General features: G+C 34.8%; 1 protein-coding gene across 7 annotated transcripts in view; it reads right to left on the bottom strand.

The window, feature by feature from the left end:
* Positions 1-19,002, bottom strand: part of COMMD10 (COMM domain containing 10) — a 161,249-nt gene that overhangs the window by 90,105 nt on the left and 52,142 nt on the right. The gene's annotated exons all lie outside the window — the stretch shown is intronic.

Raw genomic sequence — 19,002 nt, 5'->3', positions numbered from 1 at the left:
GAATTCAATTGAACAGACTTCCTATTATTATTTCCTTCTTTCTTTATGCAGATTTTCATCAACTACTCTTTGTATCTTTTAAAATCGTGCCTCAGAAGTAATACGTACTGTACTGAGGTTTAACCTACTCTGACTTCTACTGATTTCTTTCATGTTAGTTCCAAATCACAAACTTAGCTTCAATGTCCTTTATATTGCTGTTTCATACAATTTCAAAAGATGGAAGATACAAAGCAGAATCTTTGTCTGCAAAAAGGACACATTTCCAAAGATGTCAATTTATCCAAAAGAGAGATAAAATTGAGAAATAATACAAAATCGTGATTAAAATGGATTAATGGCAAGAACAATAAAATTTTTAAACAAACATTTCTCCATTTTCTATTCAAAATGACAGCAAAAAGTTCTCTCTTGTATGACAAGAAATATAATCAGTGGCTGATAGGATACTACAATATACATAATCCCCCTAAATGTCCCAAATCAAAAGGACTGATTTTATGAAAACAGTTTAAAAAAAAAACTCATTTTTTTTTAGTCAGGAAAATTTGTCTTCTTTTTATTTTAGTTTTATTACATTTATTTTTCAAACAAACTTTAAGATTAGAGCCCACAAAAAGATAAAAGCTCATGATTTCTGAAACACTTATGAATTACTAGCAGAAAATGTCACAAGCTGTACTCTCATTTACTTAAGTATTATTTAAAATGTGAGGGACCACTAGAGCCTTGTATGAAAAAGTAAATCCATTATTCCAGAATAATACAGGGCAAAAATGGAACTAGAAAATTAGTGCCCATTTCTTCTATTTTACTCTTTTTTCAGTGGAATTTGGTGTTAAAAAAATCATTCTAAGCAATGGAGCACTGACAATTACAAATTCATTATATTATTGCTATTAGATTTAAACCACATCCACACTGGTTTTTATAAAGCTGAATATAAGTAGCCTTCCACCTAAAAATGTTTATTCATAGAAAAATGTACACAGATAACCTGTCAGTCTCTAAATGTACACAACAGGTACAACTGATCATTAATTCTAAATCAAAACACAAAAACTTCATTACTGACTGTCCAAAGATACAGTAAACTCTCAAACGAAAACCTAAAATTCTATTTTAGATTAAATGTTAATACATTTACAACAAGCCTTCATTAGCACTCAGCAGTAATCCTTTTAATATCAAGAACAACAAGAAAAGCTTCCTTGGCCCTTATTCTTTGAATTGAAATCTATTTAATTATATGTCAAAGCTCACTCACCACCATACAGCCTGCATATAAACACGCATCAAATTTAACTGCACTATGACTCTATTGTACTGCTTTACCCCAAAATCCACCTTTCAGGTATCATCCATTAGTTTCTTTTTTATGTTTCAGAGCCAGTGGCATTCCTTTATTCTCAGTAGATTCTATGGACTTACTTATCTTACAAGGTTGATTGAATATACTGCATGTCAAGCACTGGGCTAAGCTGTTTATTGGCTCTAATTAATGCTCACAGTAACTCTTACCCAAAATGTAGGCAGTGGTACTATTCCATTTTACAAATGGGAAAAATCAAGTCATAACCAAGATGAATTATTCAATATAACAAAGCTAACGGAGGTAGACGATGAACTTCAACCTAGATCTATGGGACCAATGTCTATGGTGCTCCCAACTATTTCCCCACCACACATATTTTTATTCATTCTTTTCGGTCTCCTTCTTAGCTCCTTTACTTCCCCCTCTACCTTTCAATTATAGGTAACATCTTCAAGACTATTTCTTATACTCTTATTCTACCCCTATTTCTTTAGTAAGCTCATATATCCTGACAATTTCAGCAAGATAGGTCATATACACGAGATTCTAAAATCTGTACTTTGGGCCTTTCACTTTAGTGCTGTATTTCTAAATCCCCAAGGGATATATTCAGTTCGATAACCTAATACTAAGACCAAACTCAGTACAGACGATTTCCAAAATCATTTACAACTTAATCTTAATTTCACACAAAAAACTCAGTTCGTCTTAGTCCTCATCCAACTGATTTTATTTGTCCACGGAAATACTGTTCTTCTCTTCTTCCCTTCATTTTCCATATAAAACTAAAATCTAGTCCTATTGCTTTTCCCCCTAGATGTGCCTTGTGGGTTTGAATTTTCTACTTCATTCCTACTACCACAACCTGATAACCCAACTTACCGTGTCTTCCTCCCCTGCTATTACCTTACTGCAATCCTTCAGGCTCACCATCACAGACTGATCTTCCCCAAATACAATTTTAACCAAGTCATTCTGTTTGAGAAATCTGTAAAAGTAGGCCAGTGCCAACAACATAAAATCTACATGGTTTGCAAGGATCTCCTCAATCTAACCTCAGGTTACTAACAATTGCTACTACATGCCTTCTACTCTCATTCGGCTCATCCTTTACCCTCCCCAAGTCTTCTAAGAGCTCTCCCTTCCCCACCATGTATCCACACTTGTCACCATCTCACTTCTTCCACATGTCCTGAATCCAGCCCACCTCATACAGGCTCTCAGTGCTTACAAACAGAAAGTACTCAGCTACAGTCAGGAAACATGGGTTCTAACGCTGGTTCTGACATTATCCAGTAGTGTGACTCTGGGCAGGTTTCTGAGGTAACAACTAGTCCAGATTGTTGTTTCTTCATCAGTAAAATGAGATACTGAATCAGATTAATCTCTAAAATTTTATTTGGCTTAAAATTTTTTAAATTCCAACAATATCTATTGTCTTACTACTTTAATGCTTAATCATACGTTAAAGGTTTTTATCTATATTCAATCTTCTTTACTAGATTATAAAGTTCCTGAGGATAAATATTATGTATTATACATTTTTGCAAACTCAACAACACATAGCATAGTGTTTGATAAGTAGATTAAATACCTGTGACTGATTAATTCTGACGACTCCTGTTTACAACAAAATCAATCAAGATAAATACAGGAATACCCTTTTAAGTAATCAAGCCTTAAAATAATTTCATAATTTTCAAAATCACGAAATTAGGGTATGTGGGGAAGTTTTATTCTTCCTTTCCTTTTCTTTTATTTTCTCCAAGTAGCACAAGATAAAACAGGATCTGAGAACTGGTTTTCAGGAAGCCCATAAAAACATATTTGCTAATGCTTAGTTATAATCAGTATTTCAGAAAATTTTCTGTGGAAAGAGCGGCAAACTCTAGCTCAGCTCTTTTAGGAACTTCTATAGCAAAACAGTGTTCATTTTATACTGGTCCCCTTTCAGTTATTTTATTTTGTTTATGGGGTTATAAAATTACATGGATAAACATGGAGCCAGAATTTTATTTAAAAACATGTTTACTTTGTATCCGTTTAACATAAGAGTATCTGAAACCCATGTCTCTGGTCCAGAAGCATTACAGAAGAATACACTGCAGCTAATGCACCTGAATGATTAAGACATACAGTATTATGCTTTCTAACTCTTAGGAATGGAAGATGTTTCCATGAATACATTCTAGTGGCTGTTTTCATCAATTGTACCTGACTATACCTGAGAGTAAGTTAGGGCATCAAACTTTGAGTTAAAATCTTATTATCAAACCAGTTTTCCTTAAGGCTACTAGGAAAAGCAGAATCAACTGTAAAAGGCCTTGTCCAGGGTAGAAAACAAACTTTGCCAAAGAGCCTGAATTTCCTGGTACTATAATTTTCAGTGTTTCTTAGGAATTAGGATGGTATAATTTTTTCAGAGAAAGGAACTCAAAAATGGGGCATCATCATCCATATTATATTTATGTGCCAACTTAAAAAAATTATAATTAAACTTAAAAGCTTTTTCACAGCAAAGGAAACCAATGACAAAATGAAAAGACAACCTACTGAATGAGAGAAAATACCTGCAATGATATGACCAATTAAGGGGTTAATACACAACACATATAAGCAGCTCATATAATTCAACATTAAAAAAGCAAATAACCTGATTGAAAAATGGGTGGAAGAACTTAAAAGACACTTTTCCAAAAAGGAAATGCAGATGGCCAACAGGCACACAAAAAGATGTTCAACATTGCTAAACATCAGGGAAATGCAAATCAAAACCACAATGAGATATCACCTCATACCTGTCAGAACAGCTATTATCAAAAAGAACAAAAATAACAAATGTTGGCAAGGATGTGGAGTAAAGGGAACCCTTGTACTCCCTTGGTGGGAATGTAATTTGGTGTAGCCACTATAGAAAACAACATGGAAGTTTCTCAAAAAACTAGAACTAGAACTAGCAGATGACCCAGCAATTCTACTCCTGGGTATATCCAAAAGAAACAAAAACACTAATTTGAAAAGATACATGTACCCTAATGTTCATAGCTTCATTATTTACAATTGCCAAGCTATGGAAACAACCTAAGTGCCCATCAACAGATGAATGGATAAAGAAGATGTGGTGTATACATATATGCATACACCATATATACAATGGAATACTACTCAGCCATGAAAAAGAATGAAAATTTTCCATTTGCAGCAACATAGATGGACTTGGAGGGCATTATACTAAGTGAAATAAGTCAGATAGAGACACAAAAATACTATATGATATCATTTATATGTGAAATCTAAAAAATACAACAAAACTAAACAAAAACAAAAAAGAAGCAGACTCATAGAGAACTAGGGGCCACCAGAGGCTGAGGGAAGGGGACAGGGGCAATATAGGGGTGAGGGAAATAAAGAGTTATTATGGGATTATATGAAATCATGTGTGTTAAACTTCTGAAAATTGTAAAGTATTACAGAAGTCAAAAAAATCTTTCATTCACTATAAAAAATCAATTAAAAAACAGATATACAGGGAAAGATTTATGAACCCTCACCCCTCAAAAAAGTTCTGATTGGCAGTAAAAACATTTCTATAATATTTAAATATTTAAATATTGATGGCAGATATATAAAAACTTGGTGTCTAAAAGTATAGTAAATAATTACAAGTGGTCCCTGAATTGTGGGTAACTCTTGCTTTGGAATTGGGTGAAAAAAAGGAATTATAAATATGCACACATAGGTGTGTGTAAATGTGCATATGCAAACATTAAAAACATACATGTGGGGATATCTTCAGAGAGTGCAGCATAGGGTTAACTATATATTATATAACTATTGTATTTCATTTAATATGTGACAATTTTGTAATAATTTTATAATTAATTCAAACATCTGACATACCCATTCACTTTAAAAAAGTATTTAAATAAGTTTTGTTTAGGGTTTCAGTCTTACTAAGTAATGACAGAACCTTAGATGTGAAAGAGTATCGAGAGTCAGATCTAACACAATGTCACACAGTAAGAGCTCAATAAATAAATATTTATGTACTTGATTTTTAATACTAGGAAGATTAAGGGAAGATAAGCCAGAAAGAAGTGCTTTCTAATTTCAACTCCATCACTCATTTAAGCATCTGGCTCCTTTTCACGTCATTTTCCTCATCTCTCACTTGCTTTACCTATGACATAGCAATATACACTTAAGCATCAGGAAAGCGGAAGAACTACAGAAATGAAGGAATTACTTCTTTTACAGATATAAACACACAGAACTTCTACAATTCTCAGTTATAGCATGTACCTTTCTGAATTTTTTTTTTAAGTTATGGCAGGTGATCATGCTATTTCAATAAAAAACTATTTAAAGCCAAGCATGCATAGATACAGTTTGTTTATTCATCCAACAAACATCTAGCACCCTTATGTGCTGTGTGGTACATGAAATACCAAGGGTAAAAAGATGAATAGGGTTCTATGGCCTGAGTGTTTATGCCACCCCCCAAATGTATATGTTGAAATCAACCCTCTCAGGTTCTCCATCTCCATTAGGATTCTATATCCACAAGTCTGTAACTGATCGCCTGGCTGTGGCCCTCCCAGTGCAGACATTGTGCACTCTGGACCTCATGCTGCCATCCACCAGCCTCAGTTCAACCATGCCCAGAAGGGTGTCTTCTGCTTGTCCAGCAACTGTGGACCAAATCTGGTGCCAGTTACCCAGCAAACTTAACCATCCAGTAGATTCAATCACATCATCTCGAAAATGGTGTGAAGTCTAACGTTGGAGAGTCAGATGGGTGTCTTCCTAGTTGTTCCTCCTCCAATACTCTCCTTCAGCCCTAGGGTGTCTAGTACACCTCTCTTTAGATTTTTATAGTTACTCACCTATAATAATTACAATTTTTTAATATTAAACTTCCCCTGTCTGAATTACTTTGTGGTTTCTGTCTCCTGGTTTGACCTAGAAAAATACTGGCAACAGTAGTCAAAAATAAGTAACTCATTACTTGAGAATGAATAACACAAGAACTAATAACCAGGTAGTTCTTTTACAAATAATAAAATGAGGAAATGAAAGGAAATCATCTACTAAGAGTCCAACTTTATAGGACCTATCAGAAAACAGAATTTAAGGCTCTAGGACAAGAACTTGAGATATATAACAATATTTAAAAATACTAGAAGAGAATCACAAATGAAGCTGAGCTTAAGTACCTAGAAATAAGGAAATACAAAATTAAAGGCCTCAGAAGGGCTAATACTGGCAATTTGCCAATTCGGTGAATGTTAGGTTAAATACTTACGGTTCTATTTGTTAAAGCCTAGAGTAGAGTAGAACAGTGAAAAAGCCCAGAAAGCCAGCAAAGTCAAGGTGAGATTCAAACTCAGAACAACCTGCTTTCAGGTCCATTCTTCTCCCCGTTCTTGTTGGGGTTTTTTAATTGTAATAAGATACACATAATACAAAATTTACCGCTTAAACTATTTTGAAGTGTACAGTTCTATGGCTTTAAGTACATTCACATTATTATGCAACCATCACCACCATCCATCTCTAGAACTTTTTCATCTTCCACAAATGAAACTCTGTACCCATTAAACACTAACTCCCCATTTCTGACAGCCCATGGCAACCACCATTCTACCTCCTGTCTCTATGAATCTGACTACTCTAGGTACCTCAAATTAGTGGAATCATACAATATTTGTTCTTTTGTAACTGGCTTATTTTGCTTAGCACAGTCTTCAAGGTTCATCCACAATGTAGCATGTGTCACAATTTCATTTCTTTGTAAGACTGAATAATATCCCATTGTATGCATATACTATACTCTTTTCCTTTCATCTGTCAACAAACACTTGGGCAGCCTCCACCTTCTGGCTACTGTGAACAACGCCACTATGAACATGGGTGTACAAATATCTGTTGGAGTCCCTGCTTTCATTTCCTCCGGGCACTTACACAGAGGTGTAACTGCTGAATCATATGGTAATTCTATGTTTAATTTTTTGAGGAATCACAATATCATTTTCCACAATGGCTGCACTACTTCACATTGCCAGAAGCAATCCACTAGGATGCTCATTTTTCTTTTCATGCTGCCCCTATTCCGGTGACATGTACTTTACTGTGTTTTCACATAGGAACATGTACTTAAAACAATTCATTCATTCAATTCATGTGTAGTTCTTTACTGAACAACTATTACATGTTAAGCACTCTTCTAGCCCCTGTGACTACAGCAGTGAAAAAATGCCACTGCCCTTATGGAGTTTATGTATCAGTGATACAGACACACAAGAAAGAAACATACATATATATATGTATATCAGATAATGGTAAGCTCAATAAAGACAAATAAAACAAGGTAAGGATATAGGAAGTAATGGGCAAGTGTTTTATAAGGGGTAGTAAGATATTTCTCTCTGAATGATGATATTTAAGAGGCCTGGGGGAAGTAAGGAAACAGCTATGAGAGATTGAAAAGAGCAAAACAGCAAGCCAGTCCTCCATGTCTTCTAATCCAGGAGGCTGTATTCTATCTCATCTGCCATAAAACACAAGCATTTTTTAAAAACAGTTAACCTACTATTTTAAATGGTTTAAATGAATTTCAAACTTTCAGTAAACATTTAGAATTTAGCAATTTCATTATAGAGAAGTTAAAACAGGACACATCAACAGGCTTAAAGGAAGATAGCTAGTTTTGATAAACATTGACTCAGAGTGGCTACTATTTTGGGGGTAAGCAGAATGGTTAGGAAAAGGTTTCTGTAAACATAGCAACAGGCAAGTGAGAGAGACAAATTATCCAGGTAAATCCTGAAGTCATCCTTAATGACTCGCTTTCTCTCACACTTGAGCCAACAAATCCTACCATCTTTATCTTCAAAGTATCCTAGAGTCTCCCTTTCACCACCTCCACCACTGTCTAAACCACTATCATCTCTTGATTGAATTACTGTAAAAATCTACTAATTGGTTATTCTGCTTCTACCATTGCTCTTCTGCAACCTGTTCTCTGTATGGCACCCATAGTGAGCTTTATAGACTATAATCCAGATCACACACATCAACTGTTCAAAGTCCTCCACTCAGAGTAGAATTCAAGTTTTTACCGAGGCCAGTAAGGCACTACAGGATTCCTGGTCCTCCCTCTCCCATCACTACTCTCACCTTATCATGTGAAATTCTCTTCCCACACACATCTACCCCACCACAGTAGTCTCTTTGCTATTCTGGGAATACTACAAACACATTTTCATCTCAAGGCCTTTGCACTTGCTGTTCCTGTTTACTGGACTGTTCTTCCTCAAGACATGCACACCTCTTTCAGGTCTCCAGTTGGATACTGCCTTATTAAACAGAAAGGCCTTCCCTATCTGAAATAGTACCCCATTATTACTCTCTGTCTCCACAGTAGTCCACTTCGTTTTTCTGCATAGCATTTATCACGACCTGATAGAATATATACTTGTTCAATCTGTTTATGTTCTTTCTCCACCCACCAGGATGAAATACCTAAGAGGACAGGGACTTTGCTTTGATTACGACTATATTCCCAGTACCTAGCAATGCCTGGCCCACAGTAAGCTTTCAATAGATGTGGATGAATGAAGAAATAAATGAATGAATTCTTATTACTAGTATAATGTCCTCATTCCAGGGGAGAGGGAAAAACAGTTTAAAAACGCATCAACAAGGAAACTAACACCCAAAGCTTTGGTTTCTTCAGTTAGCATATACAATTCTATTTGTATTTGTAATAAATATGTCTATAGTAGGTGGATGACTTATGAAACTACAACTCCTCCACTGAAAATAAAGAACTGACTAGAACTTTGGGAAAGATTTCTGATTATAGCTAGAAAGATGAAAGTTGAAAGCTACTGAAAATTAAGGGCAAGGAGGGAGGGTATAGCTCAGTGGTAGAGTGTGTGCTTAGCATGCACGAGGTCCTGGGTTCAATCCTCAGTACCTCTATTAAAATTAATAAATAAATAAACCTAAATACCACCACCCCACCAAACAAAAATAGTGAAGGGAAAACACCAAGTACTTCATTATCTAGGATGCAAATTCGTTTTTTTAAGCTATTCACAATGTGATGGCTGAAAATAGCCATTATTCTTCACATATATCTATGCTAACTATATAAATTAAATTGTATGATCCAGCCCACAAAGCAAAGTAAAAAGTCAAAATGCTCAAAGTCAAGAAACTCCAAAGTTTCTACTCTATACAAATATTAACTTGCTTAACTATGGCATTTTAAAGGCACATTTAACAGGAAAACTGAAAATTACTACACTCATAAGAATAATGCTGAAATATGGTAGCTATAAGAAGTATAACTCAGGAATTTCCTGATTTATAAGAAATACAGCTTAATACCAAAGCTTTTTGCATTTGTAAACTACCTTAAAAAGGCAATAAATGGAGAACAAGAGGCAGTTGTCAGATAAATTAAGGTTATATGACTTTGTCTTGACCCTAACTCATTATCTGAATATTTTCATTATATATTAAAAGGGGAGGAGGGTACAGCTCAGAGGTAGAGTGTGTGCCTAGCAAGTACAAGGTCCTAGATTCAATCCCCAGTACCTCCATTAAAAGATAAACAAATTAAAGAACCTAATTATCTACCCCCTTAAAAAAAATTAAAAAAAAAAAGAATGCAAAAGAAGAATACATATATTCATTTACATTATTATGAACCTCAATGAAGAATACAATACTGTCACAATTTTAGGTAGTTTAAATTTTACAAGCTTTACAAGCGCAAAAGACAAAGATTCAACTATATTACATAAAATTATTAAAGACGTTCTCTCATTAATTCAATTTATGTATTATTTGAGTTTTTACAAGAGTAACACTGAAATATCATTATTAAACAATTTTTCAAAAAGTTAAAAAGCATAGAGGGTTCAAGCTCTGAAGTCTCACTATTCCAAATGCAAGACATAAATCAGTATTTTTAATTTTAACCTACACCAGGCACAACCAGGAGGACCCAGGAGCGCAGGTCCCTGTGCACCTTTTCCCCATGGCTCCTGGCCTGGTCCAGGGCTGTGGCTACAGAAGAAGCCGCGCCCAGAGGCCTGGTTTCCCAACAGAGAACACTATAGGTAAATCTTTTCTCCAAATGGGAACTCAGCTGTTTTCTGAGGTACCAGCCTAAAACTCTGTAGGACTGAAGAAAAACCACTTAAATATTTCCTACCCAGGGTAGATACCATAGAGCAATCAATCAATCAATAAAACATAAAGCAGTCTGAGCAAATGCTCCAAATTTGAGGGAAGTCCTATGTTTTTGTAGAACCAAACAAATTAAAGATGGCTGATGATTCGATGTTGCAAATTTAGAGGAGCAAAAAGACACAGCAGCATTCCTACAAAACATAATTGGCATCAGAATAGAAGTTTTCTTCATATAATCTGTCTCCTTACCTTTCTACCTCTTCTTACCTCTTGCTATCACAGAAGCAGTGTAAATAATATCCTTCCTACTTCAGTAATAATCCAAAGTTTTTCTCTACTTTCCTCCCCACCTCCATTCAGCCTTAGATATTAACTTAAATCAGATTTCGCTCTATAAAAATGCCAGCTGGTAAGCCAATATGGGATACTTCCTTCACATTTTACTTACTTCTCAATATGTAACATATAAAGTGGCTGGGCTAAGAGATGTATTTTTTCAGTCTTGGATTATTCTTCTGCAAGCTCTAGACATATCACTAAGAAAAATCTTTTATTTTGGGCACTAAGCACCAGCAGCTAAGTTTAGATAAAATTCACAAAACAAAGCACAGAATTTTGGTTTATTTGCACAAGATGATGCTTATAAAACTTTCTGAGACTTTCCCCAGAGTACTTGGCCCTAAAGAATTACAATTACTTCTGAGGAAACGAGCATGTTTGACCACTTACAGAGTCCTAATCTGGGAATTAAGAGGTGTGGATTCAAATCCATAAGTTTGCAAGTAACAACACTGAACATCTTTATAAAAATAACTCACCTTTGCATCTTATTTCATAATTTTTAACATATTTTCCTCCTAAAGAATCATGACCAATAACAACCTTGTGAAGCAATCATTACCACCATTTTACAAAGAAAAAGATTCAAGTCCACAGAGCCAGATGTGCCAGGGTTAAGAACTGAAAGAGAGAAATATTTTAATGGCTGGCTTTTTCGGACATACAATGTCCAAATATAACACAAGAGATGCAGAATAGCTCCCAAAGAGCAAAACATGATGTACTTAGTGAATCTACCACCAAAGTTTGCCACTCATGGCAGTACAAGTCTCCAGACCACAATTTGATCAGAAGAATGTAATTCTCTCTTGGACAGATACACAGTAACCAAATATTACAGACTGGTTATCTGTGCCCTGCAAATTCACATTTTGAAGCCCTACCCGTAATGTGGCTGTATTTGGAGGGGGTTCCAATAGAAGTAATTAAGGTTAAGTGAGGCACTGATCTGAAAGAACTAGGGTCCTTATAAGAAGAAACATGAGAGAGCTCACTTGCTCTGAGGACACACACTAAGGACAGTGAGAAAACAGATGTCCACAAGCCAGGAAGAGAGTTCCCACCAGAAATGAAATTTGCTGGCACCTTGATCTTGTCTCCAGAACTGCAAGAAATAAATGTCTGTTGTTTAACCACCCAGTCTGGAATATTTTGTTATGGCAGCCCTAGCAGACTAATACACAGTGTACTTAAGACCTGTAAGAGTAGCTAATTATTATTTTATAATAAGAAAGTAAACTTATCAAAAACATGGTATGGTGCTTGTTAGAACTGTGCTTGGAGCCAAGAAACAAAACCAGGGGAGCTTGATGAATAGGATATTTTAATGACCTGAAACATCCTTTTTATTGTAGGCACTCCCTCAACAGTGGAACCAGATTATTCGGATTTTTCTGAGTTAAATTTCCTTTCTTCATGCACTGCCAATTCTGGTCTTTGTCTCAGAGATCTCTTTTGGTTTCAATAGCACAAAGTCACTTCAGAAACTTCAGGGGGCATGTGCTTTCTTTACGTATGTTAAAAAATTGAAAAAGCTATAAACTACGGATTGAGATAAATATTCACGTTATCAGTGACTTTTCATATTTTAGCCATGATTCATTCCACGTACAGACAAGATAACTCTCAAAGGGTAAAGCACTTTCTTCACTTCCGAGTCCTCAGAGAGCGCTTTACTCTAGTTTCCAAGCACTTTAAATAGATTGCAGGGATCAGACCGCAACTCCTGTTCATTCTATTTTGCCAAGACCCATTATAGTTTATTATGTGGCTGTATGCAAAGTATCATATTTGATCGGTACAACACAACCCCTTCTTAAAAAAGTATATGCTTTTCCCTCCAAAATTATGAAACTGAGTCTTAAGTGGTAAAGCCCAGAACCACACTTTTTTCCCCATTTTTTACTACTTCATTTGAGTAAATAAATGAAATATCCCAGAATTTCCCTGAAATAAAGATATGTGTGGTCATTTGTAAACACTGACAGTTAGCTTTTATAATTAACGTTTAAAAAGCCAGAGGGGTACTATTTTAGCTTGACATTTTTATTTTATTAGCAGTTATGGCATGAAGATTTGACAATGTGGGCACGCTCATTAGGACTTATTCTAACCTGATGAAATTTTGTCATAGATCTATTCAAAGCTTTGTACAAACAATTGTCTGTTACCCACACTTACTTGGAGGCAGAGAAAAAGTTAACTAATAACTCAAAATAGAGACTAAGACTAACTCAGAGTTTGTTTCTACTGATGAGGGAAAACAGTTATACAAAGTAATCTCAATCACCCCTGGTAGCTATAAATCCATAACTTCAATAGGAGAAGGGAAAGAAACTAGGCTTATTTACTCAAATATAAGACATAACAAAAAACTTACACATAAATTTCATTCAAATGGAAATTGGGTGGGTTTTTCTTTATACATCATTTAGTTCTTAAATTAAAATAAAGATATCATTTAATCTACTTTTGAAAACAGAGAAAGTGTTCTATACCCCCAAAAATGGTCTTAAAAGTAAAATAACACTATTTGGTGAAAGTAATCTCTGACTAATTCAAGAATGCAACGGCACAAAATAAACCCAACCATAAACTATAAATTATTCACAAAATAATCAAGAACCTTTCCTTACATTGGTTTTTCAAGATGTTTTCAAGAAGAAAATGCCAACATTTTAAAAATAAATTTTAGGAAGATACTTTAAAGAGATCTAAGCAGATCTAGGTAAGAGGTACTAGTAGATATATTTTATCTTTTGATACTAAAAGCATTTTTATATATCTAGTTAATTGCTCACTAAGGTAAATAATTATTTCCCTTTAGCTTATTCTTTAAGTCAGAAGACTCCCCTTTTCTTATTTGAACCTCTGAAGAAGTGGTAAGGAGCCCTGGAGGTGGTAGAGAGGTTTCTAGGAATGAAGGCAGGAGTACAAGATGGCCAAATCACTAACAATGCCTGGCTCCCTCACTCAAGTTTACCCCAACAAGAGCTGCTCAATTTTTGTCAAATATTTACACACACATGCAGGCTGAACGACTATTTGGAGAAAAGGTGCTGCATCCGAAGCAGTTCCAAAATTACTGATCCAAATTAGATCCGATAAGGTGTCCTATATATGATAATTAAACACTGATTGGGCCATGTACCAGCATGTCTTCCAAAAGACTTATATTTCTCAACTTAATCTCACAGATTTGACAAGAGAGTATACAAACTGTCCTTTCAGACATCAAGGCGCACATTTTTGCTACTCATTATACTTCTGTGTTATCCATATTCTAAAGTCTTTAACCAAAATTAGTTCTAAATTAACCAAGTTCAATTACAGAGAATGATGAATATACATAACCCACCCAGCTGGGCTGAGGCATGTTATCCTCCACCTCCAACACATACATTCTTTCTTATAGCAAAGAAATTTACCAAAAGCTACCGAGTTAGGTCATAGCCTATACAGGTACCTAATTATAGAGATAACAGCTACCAAAGGTTACAGCCCATGCCCAATTAAAATCTTAAACACATACACACTAAATGCATAAAAGATAACATATACACCTTATATATAAAATACAGCTGACACTACATATATTATATATTTTATATATATATATATAACTAAATGAGAGTTGGTTTGCATATGTTTGGTACAGTTAAATTACTTTACATGGAAATCTCCAGGTGTTTAAAGCAATTTGAAAAAAGGTTCTCGAAAATATGTAAATCCAAAAAAGTTAGTCTCTTATAAACCTGGAAGAAAGTATCCAGGTGATCTATTCCAACTGCCTACACCAAGAAAGATTTCCTTTGGTTGATTTTATCCAACTGCCATGTCACTGCACTTCAGCACAAGCAAGGAGTTCGGTGATTAGACATATTCTGCTTCAGAGTTATAAGATCATTAATGCAACCCTGAGGAAATCATTTTCTTTTTTAAAGAATTCTGAATTCATAAGAATAAGAAGTAAAATACATTATAGAAGGCAAAGAGAAAAGTAAAATACTTCAAGTGCACCAGGTCCTAATAAAACTGTCTTTGTCACAAATAACAGGGACAAAAACAAAAGACAACTATACTAGTTATCTTAAGATCTGGTTCTGATAATCGCTACTATGTTAGTCACTTAACCATCTTGCCTTCAGTTTTCTCTCATCTATTAATCTTAATAAAATATTAATATGCATAGTACATACAGAGTTAGAAACACCAACATAATGTGCAAAAGCACTTTAAAACAATAAAGAACACACACTTGAATTATTATAAATTATAGTTATAATAATTATAATTGGAAACATACCTTTAATACTTTATTAAAATGACTTAGTGTAAAAATGGTGGTCATCAGCACAGCATTCTGTTCATTGCCTGATTCACTTTACTACAACAATAAAATTTAAAATCTTGCCATTTTTCTCTAAATTGGATTTATTTTTCTTTGTTTTATGACTCAAACATTATACTAACCCTCTTACTCAACATTTTCAAATAATTTAAAATCAATACATATTTATTAAATTCCAAATATGTATAAGGCACTATGTCATATCCCTTTACTAAGAGGTTCACCAAACTGCAGACTGCCAAGGCTCTCTCCTTTCTTCATTTTTTTCCTCCTGGATTTACATTCAGTTTAAATAGTAACTCACCTGAGAGTCCCTCTACCTCCAACCACTTATAAGAAGAAAGGAGAGAGGAAACTAAATTTATTCAGCTCCTGTTATGCACTTGGCACTACACCATTATACTTACATCACCTCAGTCAATCCTCACAACAACCATAGGAGACAGGTATTCACATCCTATTTTAGAGATAAAACAGACAAGAACCACAGCAGAGGAAAAATTTAAATCAGGTTTGCTGAATCCAAAGCCTATGATCTTTCCACTAAGTCAGTACTTTGCAGACTTTCAAATTTCACAAACCAGTACCACACACATGCACACGCACACACACGCACGCACACACACACACACACACCTGGTGGTCCTCATGTGGCTGGCAACATTTTATTTTCTAAGAAATGATGTTTCTAAAGCCCTACTATCTACTACCAGCATTAATTTATAAACAAAATGATATTAACATAAAAAAAGGAAAACAAAGACATAATCTCAAAATAAGGAACAAGCCTTCTGAACAAAGAGCAGGTGACAACCTTACACCAATATTTTCATCAAGGAACAGGTCCTTCAACTGGCAAATAAGAACAAATGCACTGAACTTCACTGTTTCCCTTAAGAGAGAAGTAGAACAAAGACCCTAAAACACTGTCCTGCTACTCTTCCTAATTTCAGTACAAGGGTGGTAAGAACGCACGTAGCCTTGACTAAAGCCAGGGGCTTTCTCAAAGTTTTGCCAAGGCTCTGAGGACAAAGACACTGGCAGAGGCTTAAAAGTAAGCTAAAGAAGCCTCTGGTATAAACAGTAGAACAGTATTACTATGTATTTTCACAGGTAGCAGTCCATCTTTAGGCTTTTCCTTCAAATAAAATCTGATGCAATCAGAAGAGTGGTTAAAGAATATAGATCCGCTGCCTCACACCTAAGAGCCTCATCCATCTTCAGCTGCTCTCCTGTCTTTCCAGCCTTATCTATCACACTTAATTAAAAAGAACAAGGTCTTGTCTTCCTCATGTTTTGATGCAGGATCTGATATTAGGATGCTAAGTTACTATTTGAGGGTCAATATACAATGGATTTATTAGCTCATTGCCAATGCCAGAAAAAGTATAATATATTAACAAGTGATTTTGAGCTAATTCATAGTTTGTCCTCCAAACATGACCAACAGGAAAAGTCCTAACAATTCTGAGACACACAGAACCTCAATACTCACTACAGTCTCTTCATATCTCTATTTCTAATTTCATCTACTTACTAGGCAGAGAATGGGATCAAGGGTCTCGGGAGGGAAGCAGACAGAAAACAACCCGCTATTTGCTGTCCAAGGGCACTTGGAACTGACCTCTATAATTCATTACAATTTATGAGCATCTGGTGTATCAGGCAAAACATCAGGTACTTTCTCTACGGCCTCCAATCCCTGCTCCAACACTATTCTATCCTAAATTGTCCTGAAAGTCTTCAGAATGCAACAAAACTCACTAAACATCTGAAGCTTCTAAACAATCACTTGAAAATAAAATTCATAGTTTTATGAAATAACTCTGTTAGGTCAACAGTTTTGGCAAATCCTCTCTTTTAAGGATTAAATAGTATCCTGGTTGATCCATTACACTTTGTATGGTACAGTTAGGTTATGTACCTACACTGCTCAAAGACAGATAAATAAAAATAAATATTCCTGATTTTGTCAATGACTCCCCTTTAAAGTCATAATACAATGTTATTGGAACAATCTATTCATATTGTAAATGAAATGCCTTCTAACTTTAAAAAGAAAAGCTACAAGGGAGGTAAATTAAGCATCTTTCTGGGTAATATAGGTAATATACTTAGGTTTTAATCTCTGAATTTAGTCATTGTACATACTCTTCTCTTTACTCAGACTATCCATTCCTTTCTTCACTCATTTCTTAAGGTCTAATTCAAATACATACTCCACTGTGGAGCCTTCTCAATGAATCCACATAAAATCAGTACCACACACTGTGTACTCACATTGCACTGTGAATAAACTTCGTAATTCATCACCATTTTAAGCTTCTAGCATGTCGGGTACTATTTTAAGTGTTTAACATATGTCTCAATTAATTGCATTATTTCCAAGCCTCTTTCTCTCATGTGACTTTGAGTTAGTCCGTAGGAGGAAACTTAATACCCATTCTTATCCACTCAGTACTTATCACAGAGCTTGGTACATAAGTTTTGAACAAATGTACATACTTTATAAGAATATACATTTTAGGAATATTACTCAGCCATAAAAAAGAAATGAAATATTGTCATCTGCAGCAATCCAATAGACCTGGAGAATACTATGCTCAGCGAAATAAATCAACAGAAAAATACAAATACTATATATTGTAATTTACATGTGCAATCTAAAAAATAAAATAAACAAATGTATACAACAAAGCAGAAACAGACTCACAGATATAGAAAACAATTTTGTTGTTACCAAAGGGAAGAGCAAAGTAGGGAGGAACAAATTAGGGATTATGGGATTAACAGATATAAACTACTACATATAAAACAGATAAGCAACAAGGATATACTGTACAGTACAGGGAATTATACCCATTATCTTGTAATAACCTATAATGGGGTAAAATCTACAAAAATACTCAATCACTATGCTGTACACCTAGCACTAACATAATATTGTAAATCAACCACACTTCAGTAAAAAAAAGTACACATTTTATTAACAGAAATATACAACTATATTTGCCCAAAATATAAGGACTATAATTTTATCAGAATCTTTTAAGTTTTATTATTCTAATGCTAAATTTGATTCCTGATTTTCTCCTACAAGTGAAACTGATACAAATTTTTGCATCAATATGTTTCCCACATGTCACATCGTCATTTTTTACCTCCCTCCACCTCATTTTACATAGAAAATCAATTGCTGAAATAATTTTATCCTTAAATCAAGAGTTATTCACTGAATGCTTTATTATCCTGGAGTCAGACAGACCTGCATTCAAATCTCAGCTCAGTTACTGACTAGCCATATGATCTTACTCAGTTTCTTCATTTACAGAATGGACAGAATAAATGGCATCTATTCCACAGGGTTACAGTGAAGAGTAAACTAGATGATATATTTCAAGCAATGGCACATACTAACCACTCAGTAAGTTGGGAGATGCTGTCCCTGAGATACAGATTTAGCCCTAATCTAGCAATGATTACAGTCTTACTTTAAACCAGTCATATTTAAACAGATGTGTCTAAAAAAGAACATCAAAAATACTCATGTAACTTATAAAAATGTAACTTATATCCCACACCTCATTCTGAGACTTGTTACTGGCGGAAGGACAAAGAGTAAGGTATAGGCACAAAGGGCTAGAAAACTGTCCCCCAATGACTCTGAAAGCACAGTTGAAATCACTATTTTAAGTACTGAATCTATTAAACCTTTCATAAGAGGACATTCTCAAACTTATTAACAGTCAAAATGTTGGATTTGTTAAAATGCCCAATTCACATTTCCTAT

This window comes from Camelus bactrianus, chromosome 3 (assembly GCF_048773025.1).
Source record: "Camelus bactrianus isolate YW-2024 breed Bactrian camel chromosome 3, ASM4877302v1, whole genome shotgun sequence".
In the NCBI taxonomy this organism is placed as follows: Eukaryota; Metazoa; Chordata; class Mammalia; order Artiodactyla; family Camelidae; genus Camelus; species Camelus bactrianus.
The sequence above is the reverse complement of the archived record's forward strand: the minus strand, read 5'-3'. Positions and strand labels throughout refer to the sequence as shown.